The sequence below is a fragment of the Molossus molossus genome, unplaced genomic scaffold (assembly GCF_014108415.1).
Source record: "Molossus molossus isolate mMolMol1 unplaced genomic scaffold, mMolMol1.p scaffold_m16_p_8, whole genome shotgun sequence".
Taxonomy (NCBI): Eukaryota; Metazoa; Chordata; class Mammalia; order Chiroptera; family Molossidae; genus Molossus; species Molossus molossus.
In genome coordinates, this window is record NW_023425402.1 from 46,841,988 (window position 1) to 46,860,356 (window position 18,369).

Here is an 18,369-nt window from a genome sequence, read left to right on the forward strand (position 1 = left end):
CACACTCTCGAAACATCTCGCAGCTCCCCAAAGAGCGTCTTAGCTTATATTCTGAGTACAACAGTCTCTGAATTAGTGAAAGGGAAGGCTCTGAGAGTGCTTTGGAACTTCTTTCATCTCTTGATGCTTGTATTGAAGAGTTGCCAGTAGTTTTGGAAGCTCATGACTCTGCAACAATGCTGTGCTTTCACAGTGCCTGTGCACGCACACAGGCATGATCTTTCTCAGGGGTCACCGCCTGTCCCCTTCCCTGTGCCTCCCACCGGAATGTTTACAGGTTCCTTCCGTGCTCCTGAGCACAGTGCAAATCTCCTGGCAGCCCCGGCAGGGTCTCCACACACGTATTTCCTTTTGTGCACCCACCAGAGAGGAAAGACTCAGATTCTATTACATGTAAGACCACCAGGTTTCCGTAGGCTTATTACCTCATTTTGTTGGTGCTTCTCATCTTTTAAAATTGTTAGCTGCTATGCTATAATATATTGCTATTCATTAATATTTGCATGACTAGTGACATAATTGAAATAGGAATCAAATTATTAAAATACCAAGATCAGTTTCCCTGCCTCTGATAGACCCAGCTTACTAAGCATTTCAGCATCTTTAATTTACTTCGTGCATTTATCTTAGAACTTCAGTGCTGAGCTCGAGTTCATGCATCAGCACTGGGCAGACACAACCAAAGCCTCGGTCGTTCTTATTACAGGACCCTCGAGCCACTGTTAGCTGTCTATAAGCTTCCTGGGGGCGAGTGCTTGGCTCTCACCTTGCCATGTTAGCTCACGAAGGCCAGGAAGGGAAAGGGGATAAAAGAACACTAATGTGTAGTGGGGGCTTATACATTCTTCTCTACTTAGATTTTAATTTGCAGAGCACCTCTATGAGACAGGTATTAACATCCCGATTTACAGATGCACAAACAGACCCAGAGAGTAAAGTGTCTGGCTTCTAGTGACCAAGTGGCAGAGGCAGAGTAAAACCCAGGCCTTCTCACTCCTGGCTTGGTGTACTTGGTGGCTTAACCGGTAAAAGGGGAATTGATCAGTTTGGTGACAGTATATAGCGGGATTTTCCCTTCGCCCTTCTTATCACTGTCATTTATGACAAACTATTTTAGTTTTGTCTTTCTAAGCATTAAGAGCTTCATAGTAATTACTAGATGAGGGAATCATTTTGCAGTGTGTGTGTGTATCAAGTCATCATGTTGTACACTTTAAATATTTTAAACAATTTTATTTGTCAATTACACCTCAATAAAGCTGGTGGGGGGGGGGAAAGCTTCATAGAATTCTCGCTGAATACTGAAGGTGATTTAACTGCCTTTAATCACTTACCAATGCCCTCCGTTCCTCCCCAGTCACCTCTCAAAGGGTTATGACTTAGAGGAAATTCAAAACATGCTGGACAATCCCCAAGTTTAGCGACACTGAAAAGGCAGGCCACAATGTCATGGAGAGAAGCGGTCAGCTGTAGAGTCAGCTCTACGGCTTGAAATGCAGCCTGCGAGTAAAATCAATACAAGGAACTAAGTTGTAAAAAATGTCTAAGAGGCATATAAAATATTCGAACAATGAAAGATAACATACGTAAACACAAATATTTAGATAAACATTTTCATAGCATAATACAGAATAATAATTATAGGATAACATCTGAAAAACAGAACAACAAACATTTATAAATGGGTTATGTGCCTTTGGACGAGGTGAGGGTTGAAAGCAATGTGTTTCTTTGTTTAAAGCCATTAGTGGCCAAAAATACATCAAAAAATGTTTGTATGAGCACTGATAAATTACAGGGGTCACAAATAAACTCCTAGGAGGACCCGTATCCAGACAACATTGCTTTGAGGGAATACCTATAAGCAAAGCATAGATATTTATTAACACAGTTTAAACATACCACTAAGAAAAACACTAGATCTTAAATATTAATGTTCAAGTGAAAGAAAAGTGAAAAAATATGATCTAACTAAAGAAGGTATATATAGCCCTGGCCAGTTTGGCTCAGCGGTTAGAGCGTCAGCCTGCGGTCCGGAGAGACCAGGGTTCGGTTCCCGCTAAGGGCACGTACTTCGGTTGCAGTTTGTCCCCGGCCCTGGTTGGTCGTGCGGGCGGCAGCCACTCGATGTGTCCCTTCACGTCGATGTTTCTCACTCTCTCTCCCTTCCTCTCTCTCCCTCCCATTCTATCTGTACAAAAAATGGAAAAATATCCTCGGGTGAGGATAAAAAAAAAAAAGAAGGTATATATATGTGTGTGTGTGTATATATATGTATGTATGTATGTGTATGTTTATATATATATAAAATAAACACCTGAAAATTCTTCAATGAAAAAAAAGGCTAGTTCTATTTTTAATTTTTTGAGGTATCTCGATACTGTTTTCCCTAATGGCTATACCAATACAGTCCCATCTACAGTGAACAATACATTCCCATCTACTTTTCTTCACATTCTTGCCAACACCTGTCCCTTGTCTTTTTTCTTTTCAATTTATTGATTTTAATGAGAGAGAGAGAAGGAAGAGAGAGGGAGAGAGAGAATGAGAAACATTGATTTGTTTTTTCACTTATTTATGCATTCATTCATTCATTGATTCTTGCATGTACCCCGACCAGAGATTGAACACACAACCTTGGCATATCTGGATGACTCTCTAACCAACTGGGCTACCTGTCCAGGGCCTTGTGTCTTGTCTTTTTAATAATAACCATCCTAACAGATGTGAGATGATATCTCATTGTGATTTCAATTTGCGTTTCTCTGATGATTAGTGGTGTTGAGCACATTTTCATTTACCTGATGGCCATTTGCATGTCTTTTTTTGGGAGAATGTCTGTTCAGGTCCTTTGCCCATTTAAAAATCAGTTTTTGTTTGTTTGTTTTGCTATTGAGTTCTATGAGTTTCTGACATATTTTAGGTATTATCCCCATATAAGATATATGGTTTGTTAATATCCTCTCATTCTATCACTTGTCTATTCATTTTGTTGATGGTTTCCTTTGCTGTGCAGAGGCTTTTTAGTTTGATGTAGTCTCACTTGTTCATTTTACATTTGTTGACTGCGCTTTTGGGTTATATCTAAAAAATCATCACCAAGACCAATGTCAAGGGGCTTTTCCCGTTTTTGTCTAAGAATTTTATAGTTTCTGGTCTTACATGTAAGTCTTTATTTCATTTCAAGTTAATTTTTGCAAGAGGTGTAAGATAGGGGTGCAGTTTTATTCTTTTGCATGTAGAACTACCATATGACCCAGCAATCCCACTTCTGGATATACATCCAAAGGAAACAAAATCAGTATCTTGAAGAGATTATCTACACTCCTGCATTCATTCTATCATTACTCACAAAAGCCAAGCTAAGGACACAACCTAAGAGTTCAGTGGATGGCTAAATAAATTTTAAAAATGTGACATACACACTGGAATATTAGGTATGAAAAAAAGGAAATCTGGCCATTTGCAACAGCATAAATGAATGTGGAGGACATTATTTTAGGTGAAATAAGGCAGCCAAAGAAAGACATATACTGTATGATCTCATACAGTAATCTAAAAAATAAAAGTCCAACTTATAAAATGGTGGTTGCCACACGGTGGGGGAAATGAGGAGATGTCGGTCAAAGGATACAGACTTTCAGTTATAAGGTGAATAAGTTCTGGGGATCTAATGTACAGCATGGTGCCCATAGTTTATCACACTGTATTGTATATGGTAACCTAAAAAAAGGCCCAAATGAGAGGCAACAAATATTTATTTGAAATCTGAAAGAATAGCTATTTGTGAAGCACTGATTCAAGCAGAAACCCAAAGAACGTTCTGATGTGGGGCGAAGGCAAGGAGTTTTCATAGGAAAGGGAAGAAGAATAATTACATGAAGAGAAGGAAGAAATTTCTATTGGTGTTAATAAATCAAGGATGGTTTTCCATAGGTGCAAATAAACTAAGTTATTCTTTAGCTATACATGGTGGTGCTAATTCTAAGAAAGTCTTTAATTTTTAGTCCAGTGGTAGGAATGTCTGCATTCCTGTTAGCTTTGCAAATGGTTGTTTAGACTACAATATTGCTTTAGGCCCAGTCCAAAGATTATTTTGCCCAGTTTAAATATCCCAAAGGTTGGAGGAATACGATGTACAAAGGATGGAAGCTCTAATTCCATACTGAAGTGCTTCTATTTATATTATTTTTCACATAATACTGGAAATTTTCTAGGAAAGTAGATAATTGTTCATACCACACACACAAAAATGGTTACTATGTGAGGTGATAGATGTGTTAACGTAATTGTGGTGATCCTTTCACAATGCATAAGTACAGTGATACCTCGGTTCTCGAACGCCTCGGATTTCGACCAAATCGGTATTCAACCAGGAGATTCGAGAAACTTTTGTCTCGGAATCCGAACAAATATTTGGAACTCGAACTTCCGAGATGAGCCGAGTTGAGCCGAATGGCGTTCATTCGGCCCAGCGCGCCTTGCTTGCGGCATCAGTGTGAGTGCAGAGAGAGAGTCACGCTTTGTGGAGAGAGTCACGCTTTGTGGAGAGAGTCACGCTTTACACTGAATTTAACCCTTAGACATACTGTACACTTTTATTTCTTGTTGAGACTTATGTTTTTCTACATATTATATACAAATTAGGCCAGTAAATAGGCATTTTCTGGGGCTTGGAACGAATTAATCCAGTTTCCATTATTTCCTATTGGGTTTCATTGCTTCGGTTCTCGAACAATTTGGTTCTCGACCGTCCTCCTGGAACGAATTATGTTCGAGAACCGAGGTATCACTGTATATTAAATTATCATGTTGTACAATTTTATTTGTTAATTATACCTCAATAAATCTGGGGGAAAGCCCTGGCCAGTTTGGCTCAGTGGTTAGAGCATCAGCCTGCAGACCAGAGAGTCTTGGGTTTGATTCCAGTCAGGGGTATGTGCCTGGGTTGTGGTTCGGTTCCCAGCCCTGGTCCGGGTAGTGCAAGAGGCAATCAATTGATGTTTCTCTCTCACGTCGATGTTTCTCTCTCTCTCCCTACCTCCCCCTCTATCTGAAGATATATGGAAAAATATCCTCATGTGAGGATTAAAAATATATATATATATATTAAAAATAAATCTTGGAAAAAGAAAGTGTGAGAAAGGTTTTTACATAGGTTTTCATTTTAAAACAAAAATCAGAATGTTCTCAAACTGTTAATTTTAACATTGTCCTTTATTTAGCAAATACTTATTTGAGTGTGTTATGTATTACTATACCCACTTTTTTTTTACTCTATCAGTAAGTTAGGTACTTTCTACACAGAGCAGTCTCTCAAGAAGCAGGAATTAGCTGATTACTGTGCTTAAATGTGATCTCAACCTCTCATGAGCTTCAGGGGATCAGGATTTTTTTTTAAGGGTTTGGGAGGAAATTGAGGAATAATAAAGAATGTCATAAATTTGAATTACTATTCATTAATGACCAGGGAGAAACAGAACTATGAAATAATGCGGTCTCCCCAAAATTATATTATTAGAAAAAATTATTAATATAATATAAATAATGTAATATGATTATAATATATAATATGATAATATTAGGAGCTATTAAATGTCCCTGGAAGAAACAAGAGAAGTTCTCCGAAATTGGTATGTTTAACCATGAGACATGAAAACCAGCCAGTTGACACTCCGGGACACACACACAAATACAAACCTGTTCTGTGCGAGTTTTGAACGTAGCCAGCAGGTCCGCAGGGTGAGGAGTGACCGGCACGCTGGGGAGGACTTGCCCGTCAGCGGACAGCAGACCGGCCGGGCTGAGTCCTGCGCAGAGGAGAAGCTGGGGCAGCACAACGTCTCTCCAAAGAGGCGTCTGGGCGTGAGCTATTTATACCGGCCAGGCTGTGGCACAGGAGCGCGGATCCAGGCCCGAGGCGGGCAGGCCTCCTTTGCAGGCCGTTCTCAGGTGGCCACAGTTATAAATAACTCCCCGGGCAAAGGGCCAGTGGGCTGATTTTAGCCTGAGCTGTGCTGAGGAAGGAGTGGGCTTGGAGGGAGGGAAGGTGTGGGAAGACAGGAAAGGAAGGCCTGAATTAGGTGGCTGGCACCATGTGGGATGTTACATATGAGGGCTTCAGAACAGGCCTCCCCTCGAGGGGCCGCTTTGGCCCGTAGATTATTTTAAGCTGAAGGCAATTGAGACCCTTCAGGTTCACAGAAGCTTTTACCTCTCCCTTAAAGAATTTAAGAGCCTTGTCCATAACAGGGGTTACCACCAGGGACAACTTTTATGACCTCCTCACAGAGCAGAGCAAACTTCTAATTACTGAATATCTGCGATTCTTATCTTCCTGGGAAACCTTCCTCCCCTCTGCCGCCCAGGCGTCTTGCCTCACCCCTAGCTCAGAAGGCCATACTCTGCACCTCGTTTCCCTTTCTGTCTCTGAACCTCTCCTGTATGTGGGGTTCCTATAAGTGCGTATATAATTGATTTGGGTTATTTTCTCTTGTGAATCTGTCTTAACTCAGTTTGAGTATTACACCAGCTGGGAGAACCTAAAACAGTAGAGGAAAGTTTCTTCCTCCCCCACACATATATTCTCACAACAACCTTTGGATGTACCTATTTCGTTCCTGTTTTACAGATGAGAACACTGAGGTCCTGTGCTGTGACCTAGCTCTTGCCTCCCGAGCTCCTGGGAGATGAAGTTGAGATTTCAGTGCAGGTCTGTCCAGCTCTGGAACCCAGGCCCCAGGGAGCGGACTCTGTTTTCCTTCCCTCCCCGCCATGTTTCGGCGCAGGCTACCCCGCTGGCCCCCTTTCTCTTCTTCCTCCTCTCTGCTCTCCTCCACTTCCCAATGCCTTGTCATTTCATAGGCAGCAGCATAGCCGTTCCTTTGTTGTGAGTCTGTACGCAGACACAATCCATACATGTCTGTCAAGGGCTTGCACAAGCCCAGGTACCCACCACCTGGCACCAGTTCCGTTGGAGCTGGATGTGCACCTCCCTGGTGGCCCCAGAGGAACAACCGTCCTGAATTTTACACTAATCGGTGCTAGATTTTCTTTGTAGTTCTACCACAAACGGACACACCATTAAGAGAATGTGTTGGGTTTTGCCCGTTTGTGACCTTCATACAATTGGAAGCTCGTGATCTTTCTGCTGCACTTACTGGTTAGTGGCATCCTGACCTAGCGGCTGTATCGTCTCAGGGGCCAGGCAGCCCCCTGTGGCAGACGTGAGGGTGGGGCTGTTGCCCTTGAATGGAGTCAGTGCCTTCGAGTCTCTAACTGTGTGCATCTGGTGTGGAAGATGGTGCCGTGTGCAGTGATCGGAAGTGGAACCTGGCCTCAGAGGATCGGATTTTGAGACCAACATCTACCACCCACGGCTGTGACCTTAGACAGATCATCCTCTGAGTCTTTTCATCCACCAAATGGGGATACAGATTCCTAACTCACAGGACTGGTGTAAGGAATGATTTTTTTAAAAGTATCAAGCATTTGAAAAATATTTTATACGTTGTGAGGCTGTAGAAACCGTCAGAGTAATTCGTTAAGAAGTGAGGCCCTGAACAGGCTGATGAGAAGATGTCCGAGGACTGAGGGTGAAGGGGGAAGGAGGGTGATGGGGGAAGGCCAGAGGCCAGCACCGCCTCGGGCTGTCTCGGTTATGCTAGATCAGGCCGTCTGGACAGACAGACAAACAACAGAAGGTATGCAGTGGATTCAGAGTCCCCAGCCCATACGGTGCCATGCCCGGTGTGCCTGGGGTCCATTCAGCCCACTGCTCTGCTCTCCCCCTCTCCCCAGGTCCTGGGCAATCGTGTTCACTCTTCTGGCTGCAACTGCCACCTCTTCGCCAGGGACTCTGGAGTCCTCCCGTGTTCCACCTTGCTTCATCTTGGTTGGCGCCTTAGCCCACCTCAGGCAACAACTGAACTGCTCACCTCCCTCCATCCCAATCCTGTGCCTCTTCCTGTGTTCAAAGAACCACAACCCCTCAGTCCCCAAAACCAGCAACCAGAGAGTCATTTTGAGACCCTCCCTTCTTGACTCCTTGGGCCCTACTGATTCCAGCACCCTCTCCCATTTGTACCCACTTTCGCTGCCTATAGCAAGGGATTTTGATGGGAGGGTCTTACCCTCTTGGGGGCATTTTGGGTGTCATGGGGGTATTTCTTGACTGTTGTCATTATTTCTGGGTCTCTAGAAGAGAGTCAGATGATTCTTTCCACTTGTCAAAGTGAAATTGCAAAATATGATTCTTTTTTTGGTTAATCCTCACCTGAGGATATTTTTCCATTGAGTTTTAAAAATTTTTTTTAATTAAAAAAATTTTTTGTCTTTATTGATTTTAGAGAGAGAGAGAAAGGGAGAGGGAGAGAGAGAGACAGAGATATCAATGGAACATTGCTGCCTCCTGCATGCCCCCACTGGGGATTTGGCCCACAACCTGGGCATGTGTCCTGACCAGGAATCGAACCGGCGACCTCTTGGTGCATGGGTCGATGCTCAACCAGTGAGCCACACTGGCCGGGTTTTTTTTTCTTAGAGAGAGCAAAAGGGAAGGAGGGAGGGAGAAAGAAACATTGAAGCAAGAGAGACACATTGATTGGCTGCCTATCTCATGACCCCAGCTGGGGCTGGGGATCAAACCTGCAACCCAAATACATGCCTTTGACTGGAATCGAACCCGTGACCTTTTGGTTCTTGGGCTGATGCTCCAACCGCTGAGCCAAACCAGCCAGGGCAAAATGCAATTCATTTTAACTGAGGACTGAATGTTTTCAATATCAAACATTCTGAAAATGAGACTTTTTTAATCACGAAAACTCAACTGTGAATAGAGTGAATCACTGGCCTTAAACCTACTTTCAAGTCTTGGGTTTTAATTAGACCATTGGAAGCTCAGGAACAAAGTGTGGAGTTAGTTTGGAGATTTTCCTTTATTTCACCAACCACAGAGCCAGACTATCTGCTCTGGAGCAGATCAAAGCTAGCTCATTCCAGTTTTAGCTCTGTTATGCAGTTCACAGTGTATAAAGGTGTCTCAAAGAAACACCGAATATCAACGATAAAGTCACGAGCCTGTGTCTGAGCCACGGGCTGTGGGCCATGGGCCTGGCAGCAGCGTGGCTGAACCAGTCATTGGCCTCTGAGAAGCACTTGTGGCCCTGGAGCCACAGGACCCTCTACCAGGTGGTGTCCCTTATTCCTTATTCATCTTTGTTTTCCCCTGCTATTTCCACTCCTGCCTGCAGGGAGCAGCCATCTGGCTGAGGAGGGGCAGAGAGGGAAGCAGAAAGCTCTGGGTGCTCAGGGCAAGGCTGTAGCCCAGCTCTCCGCCCCATTGGAGGGCTCCCCATCGGCTCCGTGGCCTGACAGTCCCTTGACCTGTTCAGCATCATCCCCCTTCATTTAATTTCCCTTCGGCCACCAGTTCTGGAGCATCACTGCAGACCTCATCATCGCCTGGGACCAGGTCACCTCCGAAGTCCTCAACTCCAATATCCTACTTTCCCAGCTCAGCCTTTTATTCTTCCAGTGTTCTCACTCATTCACTCCCGGGAAACTCCCTTCATCCCTACAAAATATGCTCCTTGACATCATCAGCCCTCCGTCCCCCCTGCCATCTGTCAGTTCCATTCTGAGCCCTCTCCCTCCTCCCCAGCCTGGGGCTCACGTCAAGCACAGGAACCGCTGTCTCAGCAGCACCTTCGGCTCTGCTTCTTTGTACTCACTACCCACCTACCTAGCCAAACCCCAGCTCTGGGTCCCTCCAGCTATTCTGCTTTCTGCTGCTCGTCACACACAGCTGGAGGAAATCACACCCCTAATTATATTGATGCCATAACAAGTAAATGGTTTCCAGCCTAGCTGTGTCACCCTGGGACACTCTGTTCTCCCTCCCGTGATCAGCTTTCATGACCATTTCCTTTTCAATAATTCCAAGTCTTCTTTAAGCCTCAAACCAAATTCCTGCCAGCAGATGATGACATGTTCTGTTATTTCATAATTGAATTAAAAGCCACTGACTGGCTGGAACTCCCTCCACTTCCTGTGGGTCCACTTCCCCCTTCCCATCCTCCCTTTCAACCATGGTCGGAGGCAGAAGTACACACTCAGGATGTGCAATGCAGACAGCCTCTGCCCTCAAGGAGCTTACATTCCAGAGCAGCTGGACATGCAAACGCGACTCTAGGATGGCAGCGTGATGGAATGGATGTTAATGAAAGTGCAGAGAAAAATCTTCCCTGAATCCTGTCGTGCTCACAACCCCCACTTTCCCAGTCCTTCAGATAATACTGAGCATTTCCTGGTGGGTGCTTTCATGATCCTTTTATTTTGTTCTTTTTTATTTTTTTTAAATCTTTTTTTTTCTTTTTTTTTATTAATTAATTTTGTTACAGATGTTTCTCCTTTTTTCCCCACTGATTCCCCCCTCCCTCTCCCTCCCTGCCCTTTCCCCAGTTTGTTGTCCATGTCCACTGTTCATGCATACATGCATATAAGTTCTGTGGTTTATCTCTCCCCCACCACCCCCCTCTTTACGGGATTGTCAGTCTGTACCCCACTTCCACGTCTCTTGGACTACCCCATTCCTCAGACTGTTATGTTCATTATATTCCACAAATAAATGAGATCTTATGAAACTTGTCTTTCTCTGTTTGGCTTGTTTCACTTAGGATGATACTTTCCAGGTCCCTCCATGTAGTCTCAAAGGATAAGAGATCTTTCTTTCTTACAGCTGCATAGTACTCCATTGTGTATATGTACCACAGCTTTTTTATCCATTCATCTACTGATGGACACTTGGGCTGTTTCCAGATCTTAGCTATTGTAAATAGTGCTGTTATAAACATGGGGGTACATATATTCTTTCTGATTGGTGTTTCAGGCTTCTTAGGGTATATTCCTAGAAGTGGAATCACTGGGTCAAATGGAAGTTCAATTTCTAATTTTTTGAGGTAACACCATATTGTTTCCCATAGTGGCTGCACCAGTCTGCATTCCCACCAGCAGTGCACTAGAGTCCCCTTTTTTAAAATCTTTATTGTTGGATGTAAAATGTATTACAGATGTTCCACAGTTTTCCCCCATTGACCCCTTCCTCCACACTCCCGCCCCCCTCCCGCCTTTTTCCCACACTATTGTCTGTGTCCATTGGTTATGCATATAAGTTCTTTGGTTTATTTCTTCGCACCCCCCCCCCCCAACCCCTTTCCCTTTGAGGTTTGTCAGTCTAGCAATGAATTTGTACTTCTTAATCTCTTCACCTTTTTCAACCATTCCCCCAACCCCCCTCCCAACTGGCAACCAAAAAAATATTCTCTGTATCTATGAGAATGTTTCTGTTCTACCTGTTCATTTTGTTTGTAGATTCCATTGTTGATAGATATGTATTCATTGCCATTTTATTTGTTCATATATTTTATCTTTTCCTTCAAAAAGACCCTTCATCATTTCATATAATAACGGTTTGGTGGTGATGAACTCCTTTAACTTTTCTTTTTCTTGTCTGGGAAAGTCTTTATATGGCCATCGATTCTAAATGACAGCTTTGCAGGATAGAGTAATCTTGGTTGTAGGTTCTTGCTTTTCATCACTCTGAATATTTCTTGCCACTCCCTTCTGGCCTGCAAAGTTTCTTTTGAGAAATCAGCTGACAGCCTTATGGAAACTCCCTTGTAGGTAACTAGCTGCCTTTCTCTTGCTGCTTTTAAGATTCTCTCTTTGTCTTGAACCTTTTGCATTTTGATGATGATGTGTCTTGGTGTGGGCCTCTTGGGGTTCATATTGTTTGGAACTCTCTGTGCTTCCTGGACTTGTATGTCTGTTTCCTTCACCAAGTTAGGGAAGTTTTCTGCCATTATTGTTTCAAACAGGTTTTCGATTTCTTGTTCTCACTCTTCTCCTTCTGGCACCCCCAAGATGCGAATGTTGGCACACTTGAAGTTGTCCCGGAGGCTCCTTACACTATCCTCATTTTTTTGGATTCTTCTTTCTTTTTGCTGTTCTGATTGGGTGTTTTTTGCTTCCTTATATTCCAAATCGATGGTTTGCTCCTTGGATTTACGTACTCTATTAATGAAGCTCTGTAAATTATTCTTTATTTCAGTTAGTGCCTCCTTCAATTCTAACTGTGAATCCATGATTTCTGACTGGTCCTTTTTTATGCTCTTGAGGCCCTCACTAAGTTCACCGAGGTTCTCACTAAGTTCATTGAGCATCCTTATAAGTAGTATTTTGAACTCAGTATCTGTTAGGTTGCTTATCTCCATTTTGCTTAGTTCTTTTCTTGGGGTTTTGTTCTGTTCCTTCATTTGGGACCTGTTCCTTTGTCAAATATTAATTGAGCATATTACCTTGGGTCTATTTCTGGGTTCTCTGTTCTGTTCCACTGGTCTATATGCCTGTTCTTGTGTCAGTACCAGGCTCTTCTGATTACAGTTGCTTTGTAGTATAACCTGAAATCTGGTAATGTGATCCCTCCAACTTTGTTTTTCTTCTTCAAGATTGCTGTGGCTATTCGAGGTCTTTTTTGGTTCTATATGAAATTTTGAAGTACTTGTTCTAATTCTATACAGTATGCCATTGGTATTTTGATGGGGATTGCATTGAATCTATAGATTGCTTTGGGTAGTATGGACATTCTAATGATGTTAATTCTTCCAATCCATGAACAGGGTCTGTGCTTCCACTTTTTTATATCTTTCTATATTTCTTTTTTCAATGTCTTGTAGTTTTCTGCAAATAGGTTCGTTACTTCTTTGGTTAAGTTTATTCCTAGGTATCTTAATTTTTTTGCCGCAATGGTAAATGGGATTGTTTTCTTAGTTTCTCTTTCTGTGAGTTCATCATTGGTGTATAAGAATGCCATCGATTTCTTGACGTTAATTTTGTATCCTGCTACTTTTCCAAATTCATTTATTAAGTCTAGTAAATTTTTGATGGAGTCTTTAGGGTTTTCTACGTACAGTATCATGTCATCTGCAAATAATGACAGTTTCACTTCCTCCTTTCCAATTTGGATCCCTTTTATTTTTTTCTTCCTGTCTGATTGCTGTGGCTAAGACTTCCAGTACTATGTTAAATAAGAGTGGCGAAAGTGGGCATCCTTGCCTTGTTCCTGTTCTTAAGGGAAATGCTTTTAGTTTTTGCCCATTGAGTATGATGTTGGCTGTAGATCTTTCATATATGGCCTTTATTATGTCTAGATATGATCCCTCTATTCCCAGATTGCTGAGCGTTTTTATCAGAAATGGATGCTGGATTTTGTCAAAGGCTTTTTCGGCATCTATTGATATGATCATGTGGTTTTTATTCTTCATTTTATTTATGTGGTGTATCATGTTTATTGATTTGTGAATATTGTACCAGCCTTGCATCCCTGGGATGAATCCCACTTGGTCATGGTGGATAATTTTTTTTTATGTACTGCTGGATCCAATTTGCTAGTATTTTGTTCAGGATTTTGGCATCTAAGTTCATCAGGGATAGTGGCCTGTAGTTTTCTTTCTTTGTAGTGTCTTTTTCTGGTTTTGAAATTAGAATTATGTTGGCCTCATAAAACAAGTTTGGAAGTCTTCCTTCTTCTTGAATTTTTTGAAATAGTTTGAGGAGAATGGGTGTTAGTTCTTCTTTGAATGTTTGGTAAAACTCCCCCGTGAAGCCATCCGGGCCTGGGCTTTTGTTTGCTGGGAGAGTCTTGATTACCTCTTCAATTTTCTTTGTTGTTATTGGTCTGTTCCAGTTTTCTATCTCTTCCCGGTCCAGTTTTGGGAGACTGTGTGTTTCTAGAAATTTGATCATTTTGCTTAGATTGTCGAATTTGTTGCCATATAATTGTTCATAGTAGTTGTTAATGATCCTTTCTATTTCTGTGGTGTCAGTTGTTACTTCTCCTCTTTCATTTCTGATTTTGTGTATTTGGGTTCTTTCCCTTTGTTTCTTGGTGAGTCTAGCTAAAGGTCCATCAATCTTGTTTATCTTTTCAAAAAACCAGCTCTTTGTTTCATTGATACTTTGAATTGTTTTCTTGGTCTCAATGTCATTTATTTCTGCTCTGATCTTTACTATTTCCTTTCTTCTACTTGCTCTCGGGTTTTCTTTTTGTTTGCTATCTAGTTCTTTAAGTTGTGAGGTTAGATAGTCTATTAGACATTTTTCTTGTTTTTTTGAGGTAGGCCTGTAGTGCTATGAACTTCCCTCTCAGAACTGCTTTTGCTGCATCCCATAGATTTTGTATTGTGTGTCTTCATTTTCATTGGTGTCCAGGAAGTTGTTAATTTCTTCCTTGATCTCCTTGGTAACCCATTCATTGTTCAATAACATGCTATTTAGCCTCCATGTGTTCAAATGTCTTTGCATGTTCTTGTTGCAATTAATTTCTAGTTTCATGCCATTGTGATCTGAGAAGATGCTTGATATGATTTCAGTCTTCTTGAACTTGTAGAGATTTAGTTTGTGTCCTAACATGTGGTCTATCTTTGAGAGTGTCCCATGTGCACTTGAGAAGAATGTGAATTCTGTAATTGTGGGGTGTAATTCTCTGTAGATATCTATTAAATCCATTTGTTATAGTTCTTCATTTAGAATCTCTGTTTCCTTGCTAATATTTTGTCTAGAGGATCTATCCAGTGATGTCAGCGGGGTGTTAAAGTCCCCTGCTATGATTGTATTGCTATCGATTTCTCTTTTGAAATCCCCCAGAAGATTTTTAATATATTTTGGTGCTCCTATATTGGGTGCATATATGTTTATCAAGGTTATATCTTCCTATTCGATAGATCCTTTCAATATTATGTAGTGACCTTCTTTGTGTCTAGTTATGGCCTTCACTTTGAAATCTATTTTATCAGATATGAGTATTGTACCCCAGCTTTTTTTTCCTTTCCTTTTACTTAGAAGATTTTTTTTCATCCCTTCACTTTTTTTTTTAAATTTCTAAAAAGTTTTTTTTTTTTTTTTTTTTTTAATTGATTTTTTTGTTAGAGATGTTTCTCCTTTTTTACCCCATTGGCACCCCCCTCACCAAACCCCTGCCCTGTCCCCAGCTTTGTTGTCCATGTCCATTGGTCATGCATACATGCATATAAGTTCTGTGCTTTAGCTCCTCCCAACCCACCCCCCTCTTCTGAGGGACCATCCCTTCACTTTCAACCTATGTGAGTCTTGTGTTGTGAGGTGGGTATCTTGTAAACAACATATAGATGAGTCATGCCTTCTTATCCAATCAGCTACTCTGTGTCTTTTTATGGGAGCATTCAAACCATTTACATTTAAGGTGATTATTGATATGTACTTATTTATTGCCATTTTTGTTTAGTGTGGTTATGTTTTTCTTCCTATTTCTTCTGCTAATTACGGCAGTCCTTTTAACATTTCTTGTAGTGCTGATTTGGTGCTAATGTATTCCCTTAGCCTTTTTTTGTCTGAGAAGCTCTTTATTTGACCTTCTATTTTGAATGATAGCCTTGCTGGGTAGAGTAGTCTTGGATTCAGATCCTTGCTTTTCATGACCTTTATTACCTCATGCCATTCCCTTCTGGCCTGTGGTGTTTCTGTTGAGAAGTCAGCTGAGAGCCTTATAGGGTTTCCTTTGTAGGTAACCTGTTGCTTCTCTCTTGCTACTTTTAGAATTCTCTCTTTGTCTTGAATTTTTGGCACTTTGATTACTATGTGTCTTGTGGGCCTGTTTGGGTTCTTCTTACTTGGGGCTCTCTGTGCTTCTTGAACTTGAATGCCTTCTTCCTTCACTAAATTAGGGAAGTTTTCTGTCACTATTTCTTCAAATATATTCTCCAACCCTTGCTCATTTTCTTCTTCTTCGGGGACTCCTGTGATGTGAATGTTATTACGTTTCCAGTTGTCCCACAGTTCTCTTTAGCTGTTTTCCTGTTTTTTAATTATTTTTTCCTTTTGGTTTTCTGATTGGTTGATTTTTTCTACCCTATCTTCTAATTCACTGATCTGGTCCTCAGCTTCCTCTACTCTGCTATTTAGACTTTCCAATGTGTTTTTTATTTCTGATATGTCATTCTTAATTTCTTCTTTGTGGTTTTTAATTTCCGACTGTTTGATTTTCAACATTTCAATGTCTTTACTCATGGTGCTCATGTCCTTACACGTGCTGTTGAGCTTCCTCAGGATCATGGCTCTGAATTTTAGTACTGTTAACTTGCTTAACTGCACCTCATTTATCTCATCTTCAGTAGAGGTCTCTTGCTCTTTCATTTGGCTTTTGTTTCTGTTTTTCACCATTTTGGCTATCAGAGTGGGCTTTCGAGCCTGCCAAATTTTCCCTGTGGGTGTTGGTGTTCTGCTGTTTGTGGCTCCCTCTCCTGGGTTTGGATGAGGCAGGGAGGACCCACTTTAAACACCACTGTCAAGTCGTAACTTTTCTGGTTAGAGTTGCTAGCCCAGGAAATGGGAGTTATCCTCTAGCTTTTTTGCCTGGAGGCTATTAGTAGAGGTCACCTGAAGAACCTTGGTTTCTGAGTTGACTGAAAAACTCCCTCAGGTGCTCAGTCTAAGAGGATTTCCCGAGGGTGGGAAGATGCTGGTTGTTAATGGGCCTCAATTAGCATTTCAATGGTCACCGGGTGGGGTTGAATCTCCGAGGGAGGGGCTGCCGCCTCTCCCCCGGGCCCTGGGAAGGAGTAAGATGACCACAGTCCTGGGTGGCTGCACTCAGCAAAAGTTCTGAGCACCCTCCAAATCCCGAGTGTCCCCACACAGTTCCAGTCCAGTCTGCCCTCCCTCTGCCGGAGCCCAAGGTGAGTGGCTGCTGCCAATTTAGCCTCTGTCTGGGCTCTGCGTGTGAAGCCACCTGGGCCTTTAACCCGAGAGCACCACTCCCAGCCAAGGGCGGCCGAGGCTGCCTCAGCTCCCAGCCAAGGTCACAGGACCCAGCCGAGGCCGCAGCAGGTCCCAGCCGAGGCTGCTGCAGACCGTGGGCTCCCAGACTCCTCTCGCATCTCTGCAAGCCTACCAGGATTGAGTCAGTGTCCCTGGTTATGTGGTCCTCCAAGCTGACCTTTGGTTGCCTTTTCCTGACGATTTGTCTTTATTTTCGTTGTAATTCCAGTCTGGTCCTGGGAGATGGTCTGTGTAGCTCCATTCACTCCGCCGCCATTTTTTTTTCTCCTTCTTGCCCTGGAATTCTTACACGTGAACTGACCAAATGATTTAGGGCTCTAGGCTATCCTTCTCAAGGGACTGTTTCCCTTAAATTTTAGGAGACACACAGTCATCCACAAGAAACAATAAAGGAATAGAGTAAGACCTGCAAGTTAGAGGGATTTTCCCCCCTCCTCTCCTTCCTAACCTTCTTATTTGGCTGCTGTAAATAAAACAGATCAGAAACATAAACAGACTTCTTGAATACATTTTGTCCTAAACACAAATGTAGTGATCTTATGGTTAGACTACTGGAAACTATTTTTAAAATTTGATCACAAATTTTTAGATTGTGTTTATAAATGGTTGACATGGTTAGTGGATGGATGAGAGAATGGAACTGAGAAATCTTAGAGGATTATCCTGTGATGTTTCACATGAGAGAAAGATGCACTTTAGCCTCATTGGGCAACAGGTCAAACTCTTTACATAATAGTCAGTATACTGAGGTGTCGCTGCCTTACTCCTCTCTCAAATGCATTCTTTCATTAGGTAAATCCTGAAGTCTACCCAAGTGAATGTACTGGCTGAGCTCCTGAGACAAAACTCTGGTATCCAAACTGGGCACCTTATCAGTATCAAGGTAGGAGTGGCTACTATTTTAATAGCCAGTTATCAGTAAAAGAAGGGCTTAAGGACTCAACTTCCCATCCTCTAGCATCCTCTAGCCTGCTCTATCATCCCCATTTTCTCAGTGAACTCCAGCTTACCTGTCACCTCCTCTTTTTGAATTTCTCCCTGAGGCCCTGGGTTAAACACTCCTTCTTTGATGCTGTCATGCAACTTTTTATGTAACTGTAACATGTTATCTTTGAAATCTTTGCAGTTGCTTCTTTGTTTCTAGAACTTTCCCCCACTGGACTGGATTTATTGCCAGAGTCAATGGTTTAGTCACCTCTGTAACTCCAACCCATAGCAAGGTGCCTGGTGCTAAGTAAGCACTAATAATTCATGTTTGAATGATGCAGGAATGAATAAGTGAGTGAAACAGTGGTCTGATGCAAATGGTGTTTCAATCCCTCTTATTTATCTGCTCTATGATCGTGTTATTATTACCTGCACTCAGCTTTGTGCAGTAAGGAAGGAGTAAGGAGGAAGGTAAGCTTATCCTACAGGATGTTTTTTTCTCCCTCTTGGAGACTGCATAACTGTATAACACCTCCCCCCTTTTTTTAAAAATGTGGTCACTGACTGCAC

General features: G+C 42.2%; 1 pseudogene; it reads right to left on the reverse strand.

Moving 5' to 3' along the window:
• Positions 1-231: 231 nt before the first annotated feature.
• LOC118620720 overlaps positions 232-18,369 on the reverse strand; it is a 101,012-nt pseudogene continuing 82,874 nt past the window's right edge.